Raw genomic sequence first — 16,109 nt, forward strand, 5'->3', positions numbered from 1 at the left:
TCTAGGGGCGGCCAGGTGGCTCAGCGAGCAAGAGCACCGGCTCCAGTGTCGGGATGACCTGGATCAAATCCGGGCTCAGATACTCAGCACCACACCCAGAAATAACTGGCTGTGTAACCTTGAGCAAGTTACTTAATCCCGATTGCTTTAAAAAAAAAAAAAAGAAAACCTTGTTCTAGGTCCAAACTCTGCAGTTTTCGACACATCGCTTTATTTATAAGCACAAATTAGCTTGGCCTTCTTTTCTATACATAAGAAGTAATAACATTTATAGTAGTAGCATTAGTTGTAGTAGTAGTGTTGCTGTGGTTTTTGTTGCTGGTCACTGTTATTGTTGGGGTGTGTGTTCATGACCCTGGGGACCGTAGAACATCAATTCTGTCCCCATGGGGTTTTCTTGGCAAAGATACAGGAGTGGTTTACCATTCCTTCTCTAGTAGATTAAGGCAAAGAGAGGTTAAGTGACTTACCCAGGGTCACACTGCTAGTGAGATCAGATTTGAACTCAGGTCTTCCTGACTCTATGCCCAGCACTCTATCCACTGAGCAGTCTAGCTGCCCAGTAGTAGTAACAATAGAAAATAGGAGGAGGAGGAAGAGGAGGAGGAGGAAGACTGAGAGTAGGAGTTGGAGCAGTGGTAGTAGTAGTAATAGTAGTAGTGTAGTAAGCTTAAAAAAATTAGCTAACATGTACAGCACCTTAAGGTTTCCAAAATGCTTCTCACGTGTTATTTCATTTGATTTTCACAACACCATGAGGCAGGTGCTACTATCCCCATTTTACAGACAAGGAGACGGGGTCTCAGAGTAAGGTGGCTTGTTTAGGGTCACACAGTTAACTGAGCAGGATTTGAACTAAAATCTTTCTGCCTCCAAGTTCAGTACTTTATCCTTTAAACTACCTTACTGCCTCTTCACAGATTTCTTCCGAAGATTGCATCAAAAATAAACGTACAGTGTTTTGCAATTAAAGCATCATGTTAGTGATTATTATTGTGTTTTGGCAGCCTTTAAAAATTCTGTGGAAGAGATGAAGCAGGAACCTTCATGTTACTTCTGGACTGTAGGACATATATTTAGCGCATAGTGAGTATAGAGTTTGGTTGGAGGTGGCCTACAAAAGAATGGCTAGTCTCAGTTTCCCAAACATGTTGATAACGTCTTACTTTGACTCCAGACGTCTGCCAGGCCTGTAAGAACAGACATGTTAAATTTACTATTATAGAGCCATTCCTTGGTCTTAAGCATGGGGTTGTAAGGTGGGGCACTTCTTTTAAAATTCGAGTATTACTTAATGTTTATTCAACAATATTAGATTGTTGCTGGTGGCAATTTTTTTTTTCTGTAAATGGAGAAAGAAACAGGAAAGCTGACTTGCACAGGGGAGATGGAGGCATCAGAAATAAACACAGAATCATAGGAAATAAGACTTAGAACGAGCAGGCGCCTCTGAGGCCAGATGGTCCAAACCCTTCATTTCACAGATGAAGAAAGTGCGGTCTAGATAGTTATTTCGCCAAGGTCACCTAGGTAGTAAGTGAAAGAAGTGGAATGGCCTGTTGCAAAATGTTTTCTAAGACCAGACCTGTACCCTCTACCACCTCCTCCCTATGCTGTCCCTGGGTCATGAACAAAGATTATTATTACAAATGGATTAGTAAATCTCAGCATAAGACTGTTGATGCTTCCAACTTACTATAAGACTTCATTTCCATGACACATAACCTCATGATTAATTCTAAAAGACAAGACCTTATGTCACAAGGGACTGTTTTTGCACAAAGGAAAAGAATAAAATGCCTGAGGCTAAAGACTCTCTTTACAGGACAACTAGAAGGGCTGTAAGTGCCTGGTACAATGGAAGGAACAGGGTCCTGAGTTAAATCCCACATTTTTCTGGGCCTCAGTTTCCCCAGCAGTAAAATGAGGGAATTAGACCAAATGGTTTCTTTCTGTTTATCTATGATCTTGGGATCTTGTGCTTATGGCCTCTGTTTTTTCTTGTCTAAGAACAGTCAGATGAGTGCCAATCCTGGACAATGACACCAGAATGGCCCCATTCTTCCCTAAGGAAAGGCAGCTACTTAAAAAAAAAAGACAAGACACAGAAAACCACCTATTCTTTCTTCCTCTGACACAAGGCAAGGAATGAAAGCATCCAGTCTGTCAGGGTAAGGAGGTGTTGATTGATTTTTGAGAGTATTATTTGCTCAGTTATGGGATCTTGAAATAGTTCTCACCTCTCACTAGCAAATACTGGGTAGGAACATGTGCGAAGGGGAAATCTTGCTGGAGAAAAGAAAAGCGTTTCACTTAGGACACTTTTGAATTGTTTACTAATATGTGAGCTTTACCTTTTTTTTTCTTTATGGCATCTGTTTAAGAAATTCTGACCAGGTGGCACATTATTCCCCTTTGCTCTAGACTTTATTATGCAGGACATAGAACACTTGGTCCAGAAATAGACCCATGAGAAGAGAAGTGACATTCACAGTACTGAACAAATTCTGACATTTTACATTTTGCTCTGTCCTTGGTCCTGCTGTTCTAGAAAACTGACTCCAAGTCAACTGCTAAGGGACTTGATGATGAAGATGGTGATGATGGTGATTAATAATAATAGCTAACATTTTTATATTATCTCATTTGATCTTCAAAACAAGTATAGGAGGTAGAGAGACAGACAGAGGTTAAGGAAAAACTTGCCCTGGTCACATAGCTGGTGTCTGAGGCTAGATATAAACTCAGGTCTTTCTGACTCCAGGTCCAACACTCTATCCCCTAATCCACCTAGCTACTTATGTTAAATGTGTATAATTTTTGCTATTTATTGGGATTGGTCTATGAACTCCATGCCAGTTTATACACTGCTACAACTGACATGGAAAGGAGATAAGTATGCAAAAGTGTTTTTGCAAACCCACATATATTCCTTACAGGAATTCTTGATGCTAATTAATATACATGTGAATATGTGTACATACATTAACAGACACATGTATACATCTGTGTGTATACATACATATATAATCAGAGAGAGAGAAGATGAAGGTTTAAGAGAAGATGGGGGATACAGCTACAAAGGGGAAAGGCTGAGGGGAGAAAAGGGTTATACTCTCAGACTGATGCTGTGAAGATCCCAAAAAGTACCTCTAAGCAGGGGTACTAAGACAAGACTAGCTGAAGATGAGATGTGCAGACTAAGACTTTTGCCAAGCTATAGCAGATGCATGAGGAAAAAGATGAGGGAGTTCTGTTTTAACTGCTGTTGCTGAGAACAAAAAATGGCAGCAGGTAACTCTTATTGGTCAGTTCAGACTGATGTGCTCTCCTGAGAGAGTGACTGAGTCTTCCCCAATCCTTATTTCCTTTGAGACTTTTTTTGGTTTTCTATTTCTTCAATTGTTTTTAAAGAGATTAGCTGGGAAGTTCTAGTTTAGATGTCTTAGTATTCTTATACATATGCTCCAACAATAATTCTTAAGGGGCACCAACTCAAAAAATAATCAAGAAATTTTCAAAAAGAAACATTTCTAAGTTCCTTCAACTAGCCCAGGACTGCACACACAAAAAAACTGTCAATGCTGAAAAATTGCAAGAAAGGTTCCAGGGTAGTGTACAGAGTGGGAACAGTCAACCCCAGAGCACTCACTGACTGGAAAATGAAGGCTGCCAGCATTCTGAGCCCAGACACACCTGAGGAGGTGAGAGCCAACAGGGCCAGATCAGCCCATCCACAAAGTGCAGGAGTGGGTGAAGCCTGGCCCTGGCACAAAGTCCAAAATCTCATCATTTCAATAAAATGGGAAAAAGGGAAAGCATTTATTATGCAGCCACCTATGTGCCAGCTAAGTTTTTCTGATAAAGATCTGCTACCCAAGATAAATATGAAAAAATATATTTGTGTATGTATACATTTATACACGAAAAAGACAGTCCTCAGTAGACAAATTATCAGTGAATAAACTTTTATTTGTTCACTTTGTGCCATAGACTACGCTAAGTCCTGAGGATACACAGAAAATAAGGTCTACTAAGTAAAACAATTGGTTTTTAATGCAGAACAGAATTATGTTAAGTTTGAGACCTTTAATAAAGTAAAGTGTTAAGTCATGCAAATAAATCATAAGGGGGTAATATTCACAAAAATCTTAGAAATAGCAGTATTCGGCAGACCACTAACTGATTCTAGCCAGGATCCCAGAGTTATCCTAGGGGCCTGCCATCCCTACCACCACAACAATTAGATGCCAACCAACTGCTACCCATGGGCAAGTAAGCTTAATAGCTCTGGAAAATGGCCATCTTTCCACTCTCTCCTAAGCATCAGTCCTGCTACCAGCCTGGCCCCTGGAGGCATCATTTAAGGGATCATTTCTTCTGGACATTTGACCTGTCAGCTTCTTTTCTTTCTTTTTTTTTTTTTTTTAAAGCAATCAGGGTTAAGTAACTTGCTCAAGGTTACACGGCCAGTTATTTCTGGGTGTGGTGCTGAGTATCTGAGCCCAGATTTGATCCAGGTCATCCCGACACTGGAGCCGGTGCTCTTACTCGCTGAGCCATCTGGCCGCCCCTAAGCAATTAGGGTTAAGTAACTTGCTCAAGGTTACACAGCCAGGTGTTTCTGGGTGGGTGCTAAGTGTCAGAGCCCGGGATTCGATCTCCAGGTCTTCTCAACACTGGAGCCGGTGCTCTTACTCGCTGTGCTACCTGGCCGCCCCCTGTCAGCTTCTTTTGCAGGTAGTCTTCATCTCTTCAGAAGCAACAGGTACTGAAGAGCTCAAAAGGAACCTTCTTCCTACTATAGTCTTTGGCACTTCCAAATTGCTCAACAGTCAGTCAGTCAACAATTTATTAAGCACCTACTATGTGCCAGAAATGGGTGATATTAAAAAAAAGAAGTCCCTGCCCTCAAGGAGCTCATGGATGGGGGAGACACCATGCAAACAATATAGAAAAAAGTTATCTACATCAGGGGAAAAATAGATAAAAGTTTAATCGATGGAAATGACATAAAAGAAGATTCATTACCATGCTACACTTTAAGGACCCCTGGGTGTTTCAATCTGAATTCCATCTGAAACCACCTAAGTTGCCTCCTTCTGTTAGTATGTGTGTTCTATAGGACACTGACAGGGATATTAGCCCAGTGCCTGAGACATAGAAAGTGCTGAATACGTCTTTTCTTTCATTCACTCACAATGATGGTATAGTAGGAAAAGTATAAACTTGGACTTAGAAGACCTGGGCTTGTATAAGTGTGTGACCTTGGGCAAGTCACTTCATACCACAAAGTCTCAGATTCTTCATGTTTAAAATGAAGTCGTTACTTCCTAGATGACCTCTGAGAAGGTGCTTGGCAGTTTTACTTAGTCTTCCTTTCTGAAATGTCTCAGGCTTCAATGTTCAGATTCCTCTTTATGCATTGCATTGAACGTGCATTTTTCATTATTATCCACCATCTATACTAAGTTGTACAATGCTTCATGCTAAAATGAAATGGGGGCTTATCACCTTCATTCTTCTCCACTCAAGCTAAGGCCATCAAACTCATTTCATTTATCCTGCATGGGAATCAATTTCAGATTATCTGTCAAGGAAAAAAAAAACCCAATGATTTCCCCACTGAGACTCAATGGTATTCTCCTTTAATAATGAATTACAATTTCCTCCCCCACTTTGAGATTTATCCTACTTAAACCCATTCCTTTTGTTTCCTGGACAATTCCTAGGCTTGGTTTAAATGCTTAAAGCTCTGCTTTCAAGACTGTAATTTCTGATCCTCATTTTTAACAACAGTGAAAGTTCTATGAAAGTTCACATGTGTATGTCTTGCTCTTCGCATTTTACAAGCACAAAAGAAAATTAAATTTCAAAGAAGGTGCATATCCAATTACTAAGAAATGAGTTACAACAAAATGGCAGCAAGAGCGGCATAATAAAGACAACCTCAATTAAAAGTTACAATAACAAAACAAAGAAGGATTCAGTCGAACACACGTTAATGTCTCATTTAAAAGCCAAAATTCTAAAGCCAAAAATGGCTCAGGGTGGGTGGTAGGAAAGGAAGGCATTTTCTTGTACAAGCTAACAACTCACTTTAGTTAACAAAAGAAGGGTAGAGGGATCTCCTCTGGATGAATGGGAGTAAACAAGAATTCAGAAAAAAACCATTTCACAAAAAATGCTATCTATCAAAAAGACGGGATATATTCTGTGAATGTGGAAACTCTCTGGGCTATTCCCCCAATTTATACTAGCATGAGCTGGGTCTCCCAGAATGCAGCTACCGTGTTTCCCCGATAATAAGACCTATCCCGAAAATAAGCCGTTCCCTTACTGTGTAAGAGTCCTCTAAAATAAGCCCTCCCCCGAAAATAAGCCCTATTGAGATTGCTACTGTAGTGAAGGTGATCCCCTGCGCTACACGCTACATTACGGTACCCTCTGTATGCACCGTCCCCCCCCCCTCGTGAAACGCACGCCGCGCTCCGAGCTGCATCCAATCAGAGCTGCAGCAGTGACTGCGTCATCCTGTTCTTTATTGAATTCATTATTGAATAAAGGTACATTTTTTTGTTCACATTTACCTGTTTATTAAAATTGCTGTCAATGTTCATTAAAATAAGCCCTCCCCTGAAAATAAGCCCTCTGGTGTTTTTCTGTCCAAAAAAATAATAAGACAGTGTCTTATTATTGGGGAAACATGGTACTACTGTAAGATCTAGGGGTAACACTGGGGAGCTATAGGCCTGTACTATAGCTCCCAAACCTCTGCCAGTGCTTCCCATGACCAATCAGCCAGCAAGCTCAATGAACTCTTAGAGAAAGCGCTTACTCATGTACTCAAATGGAATAGTAAGAGCATTAGTGATTAATAGATTTTCTCCACTATCTTAAGGTTCACTCTCCCAAAAATACAGTGTCCCCAGGAAGAGGGTGAATTAGAGAGGTGAAAACTTCTCAGACTATATCCTAAAATCTAGGAAGGTTTCTTGTGGGAACAAACCTGAGTCCCCTTTACCAGAAATCATATGATTTACAAGGATGTAACACTCAAAGTGTAGGGAGTCATCCCCCTCCTTTACTGCCACATCAGTATTAAGTCCTTTAGGACCCTTTCTCCACCTCAGCCTTAAGTCTGCCAAATAAGGACATGTATGTTTGGATTGGGTATACCCTGCTTCCTTGTTTGTCTTTGGAGAGGATTTTCCCACCTAGACAGTAAACCCACCTCCCAGCCATGGGGCTGAGGGATAGTAGTGGGTGGGGGCTTGTTTGCACTAGGGTATATAACCTTGCTTTGTTTTCTGTAACACGCCTCCTTGCACTAGTCCACCCTAGTGGAGGTGACGCCCTTTTCTCACGAGAACTGAATAAATACTTTCTGTTCCTACCTTGAGATGTCTCTGAGTTTTAAAATTTGGGTAAGGGGTTTTTTGGGGTCCCTGTACTCCATACAAGGGGGATCAAATGTAAAATACAATGTACAGGAAAAAAATGGTTCACAACTTCTGATCCTATAAGTTCTTTCTCTTTTTCATAGTATCTAATGTCCAATTCTCTTCTCTCCTGCTAGGTACTGAATTCTATAAAGATCCTTCCTCTCTTAAGCGACTGATTCTCTGTGATGTTCCAGAACAGGGGTGGGGAACCTGCAACCTCAAGGCCACATATGGCCCTCTAGGTCCTCAAATGTGGCCCTTTGACTGAATCCAAACTTCACAGAAAAAAATCCTCTTAATAAAAGGATTTGTTCTGTGAAACTTGGACTCAGTCAAAAGGTGGCACTTGAAGACCTAGAGGACCACATGTGGCCTCGAAGCCACAGGTTTCCCACCCTGGAGTCTGGAGTGTGTCTCTCTCTCAATTCAGTGTCTTCTACAAGTCAAATAAAAATCCTTTCAAAGCTGCATGGCTAATGTGGAAAGAAGGAGATAGAAATCCCCTCCTTTCCACCCAGCAGGGATCTCCTCCACTGGCAGCTCTGGGCTTTCAAGCTCTCAGACCCTCAAGCTGCTAGATGGGATGCTTTCTGTTCCACTATAAGACACATAGGTAGGGAAGGAAGAAAGTAAAATCCTTTCCCCTCTCTCTGTAGGGTTCCCACTTCAGAACTCCTCCCAAACTTGACTACCTTGAGCTCCTCTGGGTTTAGCTCTTTAAAGTACCCAAGGCTGTTCTCTTCTCCAACTTCATCAGATAAGTATTCATAGAGCTTAAAGAGATATAGTCATATCTACATCTTAAAGAGATGTTGTCATATCTTTACAACAGGCTTAACACTTCCTTAATACCTTTTAATTATGGATCTTCTATATGGGGGTCACTTACACATACACACACATATACATGTCTTATGCATTTTCAAAAGCTATATGCCACAAATGTACATGTACTTTAAAATGAATGAAAAGATAATCTTATCTACTTGCTACATGAAAATGTAGTGGCCAGTGTGGTATAGAAAGATTAGCGTACTTTATCCTTTTACCTTGGAGTCAGAAGACCTAGTGTGATAATGCTACATGGGTGATGAAGACAGGAGGAGACAGAAATCTCATTTCTACCCAGCAGGGTCCACTGACAGCTCCAGGTTTTCATTCTGTCTGACACTCAAACTGCTGGATAGGGTATGACTAATGTAGGGTAGGAAAAGAAGAAAGAGAAATCTCTTCCTCTCTGATACTGCATGACCATGGGCCAGTCATTCAACCTCACTGGGCTTAATTTCTTCTTTGGTAAAGTGGATTTTATACTGGAATTACCAGGCTCAGAGGACTGTCAGGAGGAAAATAATTTCTAAAGCATAAAGTATTAAATAAATTTGTGTTATTTTTGTTATTGAAATAGCCCACATTATGATAATAGTATCTTATCATGCAGGATGTAAAAATAGTTTCAGATTTCAATATAAATCTCTCAATGAAGAAAAAAAAATGAAACACATTTTTCAATTTGCAAGTTGGCTTCCCTTAAGATAGGGCCTTCCAAATCATGCCAAAACACTGCTCTCTCACACTTCAAAATTATATCAAAAGCCTATATCTTCTGGGAAGCCTCACACCTCAAAGACCTTCACCCCACGGTTTCTACACTGTAGCTACGGCTCCATTTTGTACCTTCGCTGCTTTTTTGCCTTCAGATTATAAGCTTTTCAGAAAAGGAGATTAGTTTATTCTAAAATGCCACATGTATTTGCAAAGAATTAAGTGGTATAGGGAAAAAAATGCTTGCACTGAATCACTGAGACTGACCGGTGCTAAAATGCAGGGATTTTCTAATAGTCTCTCCCCCACCCAAATAGCTATAGGACACATTTTTTTTTTTAAATGTAATTGACTAGAGTGAAGATGATCCAGATGGTGCCCATGAATGGTCATGGTGTAGTAATCCCATGAAATTCTATCCCTGGTGATATGTATTAGATAAAATCTCTCATCTTGAATGCAGCGGACTAACCATGAGGAAAGGTATGTTTTGGTAGTCAGAAATATCAACTGGAGAACTTATCATGATACTAATATGATGATGTCCATTCCATGGATGATATAATGAAAAGAGAGCACTGGATTGGAGTCCAATGACCTGGGTTCGAGGAACTGTTCTACAGGGTAACCTCGTCACCTGAAATCTTATCATCTAGGAGATTGATTCAGTTTTGATACTCAGCACCCTTAACTGTGTCTCCCCTACACTGGAGGGCTAGAGGGGGGAGAAATAAGTAAGTACCCTCTGAAGTAAGTGTCCCTCCTTTTGAGCCCCAGTGTGTTTTCTTTTCTCTTCTTATAATATAAGAGAAACAGCCATCTTGTTTTATTGTATTTGTATGCCTAGTGCATAGGACAGTGTCTGCCACATTGTAAACATTTCATAAATCTTTATCATCCAGAGTACAGTGGATGTTGGAAGGAGTGAGTTGGCTTACCAATGAAAGCAATGATGATAACAACAAAAGCCAGCATTTACATAGAGCTTTAAGGTTTGCAAAGTGCTTCAAATACTATTTCCTTTTATCCACACAACAATTCTGGGAAGTAGGTGCTATTATGAATCACCATTTTACAGATAAGGAAACTGAGGCAAACAGACTTTGCCCAGGGTCACAGAGCTGAAAAGTGACTGAGGCTGCCTTTGAACTCCGGTCTTCCTGATTCCAAGACCAGTTCTCAACACAGTAACAACCCAGGAACACTTGAGTTCAAATTCTGCCTCTGATATATACTATATATGTGACTCTGGGTAAGCTCTGTAACCTCTCAGTGATCTTGGCAGTTCTCTAAGACAAAGCTGCCAACAAGGCTCTGACCTCTCTCTGCTGGTAGGAGGAGTTTTCAATTACAGTGACTCTTGAAGACCATCCACTACATCAGAGAGTCCTCTCTTTCTTAGTATCAGTCACACTACTACCCACAACAGTGAAGTCATAGATACTAAAATTATTTAGTGATTTTTTTTGGTACACTGATGCCAAACCTGGTGCTCTTTTCATTAACTCATGCTGTCTCTATGAAGAATTTTCAGAATCTCAGTCAATTTATCTAGTTTTAGTGAAAAATTGCTAAATTTCTTCTTAACTCTGTTTTGTTACTGGATTGCCATGATGAATATTTTCCTGCTCAGTAACAATGCCTGAAACCTTTAGGAAAGTTCCTATCATTGTGAAAAACTGTGGTAGGTCTATATAAATCCATAAAGAGTATAATTTTATCAGTACGGTATGGGAGTATTCTTAGTCGGTATGGGAGCTCTAACCTAACAATACTAAGTTACTTTCCCAGGGGAAAAGAGATTGGAGGTGGGATCGGAATCCACATCTTCCTGACTCTGAACATGGTACTCAATGTTCACATTGTGCCAACCTACAGCCTCAAGCCAATCTCTTGCTTAAACAGGGGAACTTTACAGAAATTGATAATGGTAATCATTTATTTGAAAGAACTCTTATAAAAATAATTCATATGTAATTTCAAGATCTTTAGTTAAAGTTATGACTTTACAGAAATTGATAATGGTAATCATTTATTTGAAAGAACTCTTATAAAAATAATTCATATGTAATTTCAAGATCTTTAGTTAAAGTTATGCTTATAGATTAGGGAACATAAATATATGCTGACTTTACGTGCATAAAATGTACAATGAGAATGCAGGTGTGTATAAAATATGGTTGAAAGGACCAACATTATATAAAGAATAAAGACATGTAAGAAGAAATTATTTCTGACTAAAAACATCTTATTTTGGTTAGTTTTTCATGTAGATGGATAAGATGTATATCCACACATTTTCTATCTCTATACTAAAAAAATCAGCTTTCATCAGTTTTTTAATAATTCTATCCTAACGTGAATTTCATGTTAATTGACTCCCTCTACTGGTCAAAAATGGTATTTTTCAAAAGTTCCTCGCTTTTTTTATTTTCAAGATTTCCCTACAGGATCTAATCTCTAAAACTTTTCAGTTGCTTTAACGAAAATGAGTAAATGCCATTTAATAATACAGAAAGTGACATTTTAATTACTAGAATGCTTAGGTGATCACACATTGGTGGACATATGAAAGGCAAGACAACATGACATTCTGAATTAAAACAGAATAAAAAAAATTTGGTTCATACAAATCACAAACAGGAAGGGCAACAGATTCTTGTGCTGGCATAAATAACAAGTAATCTTGCTAATAAAATGCATAGAAGTCTGTTTACTAGGACTCAGTAAGCAAGGAAGACATAATTCACAAGTTAATGCTTCCAAATACAAGTCTGAAACCACTACTTCTTGCCATAAAACTCTAAGTCTTATAATTAAAGAGGACTGGAACATAAATAACATGTAATCAACAGAGGAAAAGACTGAAATACATTTAAAATGTGAAAGGAATTATCTGCAAAACAGAAAAACACAACATATATTTACTCAGAGGTATTTGAAGGGGAAAAAAAGCTAAGTCATGAAGTATTACAAATAACTGAACTGAAATTTTAGGGATATCTTTCAAATAATTTTGATCTTTCCAGGTCACCAAAGGAGAAAATAAGAAAATATACACCAAGCACATGTGAGCTATTTGTATTCTGGAAAAAACAAAGCATAGTATTTGTAAAAACACTAGACATTACACTACAGTGTGTGATACATAATAAGTATAATTGATTTGTCTTTAATCAATTAACAAGCATTTATAAAGAGCCTTCTATATGCCAGACACTGTGCTAGCCACTGGGGAAATAAAGATGAAAACCAAACTGTCCCTGTCCTAAAGGAGCATGTTGTGATAGTAATGGCAATTAAAGATTCCCCTGTATTGGCTTGGTTTTCAAATTGATTGTGTTAAAACCCAGAGCTTGTTAATCCCACCTGTGGGATGGGCTTGTTGATGTGAAAAGAAAGTCCTGAACTGGGAGGAGCTGGTGAGGTAGATTTGGAGAGACACTAGAGAGAGGCGGAAGATCTTTTTGGAAGCAGCACCTCGTGGAGAGAGAGAGACTAAGAGAATTGCTGGTGGCCGCTTTGAATTGCCCTGGACTTTTGAGACCTGCCCCCTGAGCTGCCAAGGACTGAGGAGACATGGCTGTTTTGCTGGTACTTTGTCTGTCTGTTTTGATGTTGTTTTGCCAGATTTGTCCACTGGTGAAAGACAGTCCTTTTGTTGAAGAAGTCCTGGAACCTGGCTGTTCACTAAGAAGCCCTGAGACTGTCCTGCAGACAGAGAGTGAATACTGTTCACTGGTGAGGGACAGTGCTGTTGTTGCAGGGGTCTGGAGACTGTCCTGCAGACAGAGTGAATACTGTCCACTGGTGAAGGACAGTGCTGTTGTTGCAGGGGTCTGGGAGCCTTTCTATTGGTTCAGAAGCCCTGAAGAAGGATTTTCTTGTTGTATGTTTACAGAAATCCTAGGAGAGGGCTTTGCTAATGTGTTCAGGGGTTCTAGGACTGTTCTACAGACAGAGGATAAATTCATGAAGGGACTGGCAATGTATCTTGTGGCCTTGCTAAGCCTTGTCTCCCCAGGAACTAAGATTGCTGAGAACTTGCCTCCTGTCAAGATGAAGAAAAGACCTCCATTTGGGTATTAAGTGCTGTGTTTAAACTTGATGTAACTCCGGGGTAGATTCAATTGTGATCCAGGGGTGGGGAACTTTTGACCTTATTGTGCTCTGTGATTGACAAATGAAGGTACTTTACCTATGTTTGGAAACTAATCTCCATTTGAGAAGAGGGGTTTTGTGGTGGACTTAATTAAGGTATAGCCTAGGGGTGGAGAAGTATTTAGAACAGGGACTTTGTAATTGATTGAATGATTGGAAGGTCCTGGGGTGGGGTAGTACTTGGAGATTATTTAATCACACTTAGTAAATGCTGTATTTTGAATGATGTCATGTTTTAATCTTCTCTGTTCTTGGTTTGTCACTGAATAAAATAGAGAGCACCTATGCTGGTATTTTGAACCTGGGAAGTTGCCTTTCCTTGGCATTACATTACACATGTGTGCATGCATGCATACATGCATACATACATACATACAGGATGGTGTGGGTATATGTGTATGTGTGTATATACATATATATGTATGTGGGGGTACTTCTATATATGTGTGAATATATCTATGTAGTTATATGTAGATATATAATTATTTATATGTTTCTATATAGCTATATCTCTACATACATATCTATAAATGTGTGTATATATGCACAGGCATACATTGTGGGTGGGTGTACAGATGTATGCATACATATACATATGTGTATGTATATATGTGAGGGTGGGCATATGTGTGTGTAAATGTATGAATATGCACCCACACTAACATGTCCATATATATGTATGTGTGTATTTGTGTGTGTGTGTGTGTGTGTGTGTGTGTGTGTGTGTATATATATACACACATATACACGCTATATATGAATATATTTGGGTGTTGTTTCAGTTGTGTCTGACTCCATGATTCCATTTAAGGTTTTCTTGATACTACAGTGGCTTGCCATTTCCTTCCCCAGCTCATTTTACAGATGAGGAAACTGAGGCAAACAGGATTAAGTCAATTGCCCATGGTCACACAGAAAGTAAGTGTCTGAGGCTGGATTTGAATTCAGGTTCTCCTGACTCCACAGCTGGTGCTCTATCCACTGCACCACCTAGCTACCCTATACATACATACATACATACATACATACACACATTATGTACGCACACATCCAAGTATATTCAAAACATATACAAAATAAATACATTTTAGAGGAAAAGTACTAGCATCTCTCCTACTTTTGCAAAAGTAAACATCTTCCCCCCCTTCTTCAAATGTGTACTTGACTAAACTAATGCAGTAATAGGTTTTTGCATTGTTTTGCAGATGAAAATCTGTTATAAGAATGTAAATTTTTAAGATCTTCCCTGCCCCTAGGTTAAGTGTACCTGGAAGCCTATGGTGGGAGGCTTGTTTTTCAGGACTGCCCACACCTTGGTGCTCTGTGATTGGGCAGTGGGTCAAGAGGGTTGTTACATTCTCTGACCCAGAAGAAGGCTATTTAATCCCTGATGTGAGACTTTGTTTTGGGGCTCACTTTGAGAAATATGTGATTTGACCAGATGAGACTCTGGGCAGCCGTTGAGAGCCCCCCCCCCCCGGCTTTGAAAAGCAAAGATGTTGATGCTTCCTTCTCTGGTAACTGTGATTTGGTATGGATGTAATGGTTGGACAGTTTAGAAGCCTGTCTTCTTGATCTGTTTTTCTGTCTTGTAACTTCTGTCTATGTCTTCTAAAGTTCGGGGTGCTGACCTTTTTCCTCTGACCCAGGTAAATGATATATGTTTGATTGATTAAAGTAAGCTTGTTAAGCCATTTTGAGTTGCTTTCCTTTAGCAAAGCAGATCTAAGAACCTGTGTTGGCAGCCACCTTGGGTATGCTGGAGTGCTTGCTGCTACAGAATCCTGCCTCAGAAATTAACATGCTTGCTCAGATTGGTTATTTTTTTCATGTATATTTGGTTATATATTTAATAAAAAATAATATTCTAGGCTACAATGAAGTATTTCCTGAAAACTGTCCTATATCACCCTTTTGGTTATCCACCCTGCCACCCCCAACTCACATTCACAGCTTAGATTAGTTGATGGCTGCCCCAGGTCCAAGACACTCTGTGGATCTACATTTCTAAAATGTTAAATAGCTCATGAGTCCCCACCGACAGGTTTACCTTCAAATCAGCCAGCTGACATAATTAGCTCAAAACAAAGGAACTGGGCAGCTAGGTGGTGCAGTGAATAGAGCACTAGTCCTGGAGTCAGGAAGACCTGAGTTCACACACACACACACACACACACACACAACTAGTCATGTGACCTTGGGCAAGTCACTTAACCCCAATTGCCCTACCTTCCCCTCCAAAAAGGAAAAAAAAAAAGGAATTTACTGAGATAAAATGCTTTGGATATTTTAAAATGTTTTTAAAAACTTAAATATTTTTATAATATTTTAAAATGCTTTTGGATATTTTAAAATGTTTGGATGACAAAGTATCTTCCTCATAAACCTGGGATGCAGTCTCCCAAAAATACGCAGTGTCAGTGAGAAGAGAAATACACAGAATTCACAAGTGAAGAAACACAAAGCAAGCCTAGATCTTGCCAGTGTGTACTGGACCGCTGATCACTGCTGGATGACCCGGCTCGCTGGTCGCTGCTAATAGGCATCAGCACCAAGTGCAGTGAGAGGAATTGTTGTTTGTCCATCGTTCTTGAAGAGGAACACAACATCAGCGAGGTGATGCCCTGACTGGCAAGTGAACTAGATTTAAGTGAGGAAGGGCTGTGCAAAGTCACCAGCCACACTTTCTTCTGTGGAACCATCTGGGTCCAGTGGCCAGATACAGATCAGGATGAATGGAGATGGCCCAGGATGCAGTGGGGGACCTTGGCCATTTTAAGCTAAGGTCTTTAACAGGTCTCAGTTTGACTGAGGCAGTGTCCATCCAGTGACTACGGATTTATAAGAAATGAGTCAGGGTGAGGAGTGGAGAATGACAGAAAAGCATGCATCCCCCTTTGCTGCCCTCAGCTAGAAACACAGAAAAGAGAACACTAGAACTCAAAACATCAAAAACTA

Source organism: Petaurus breviceps, unplaced genomic scaffold (assembly GCF_028583685.1).
Source record: "Petaurus breviceps papuanus isolate PSGF00001 unplaced genomic scaffold, PetGlider_PUasm1.0 154, whole genome shotgun sequence".
NCBI lineage: Eukaryota > Metazoa > Chordata > Mammalia > Diprotodontia > Petauridae > Petaurus > Petaurus breviceps.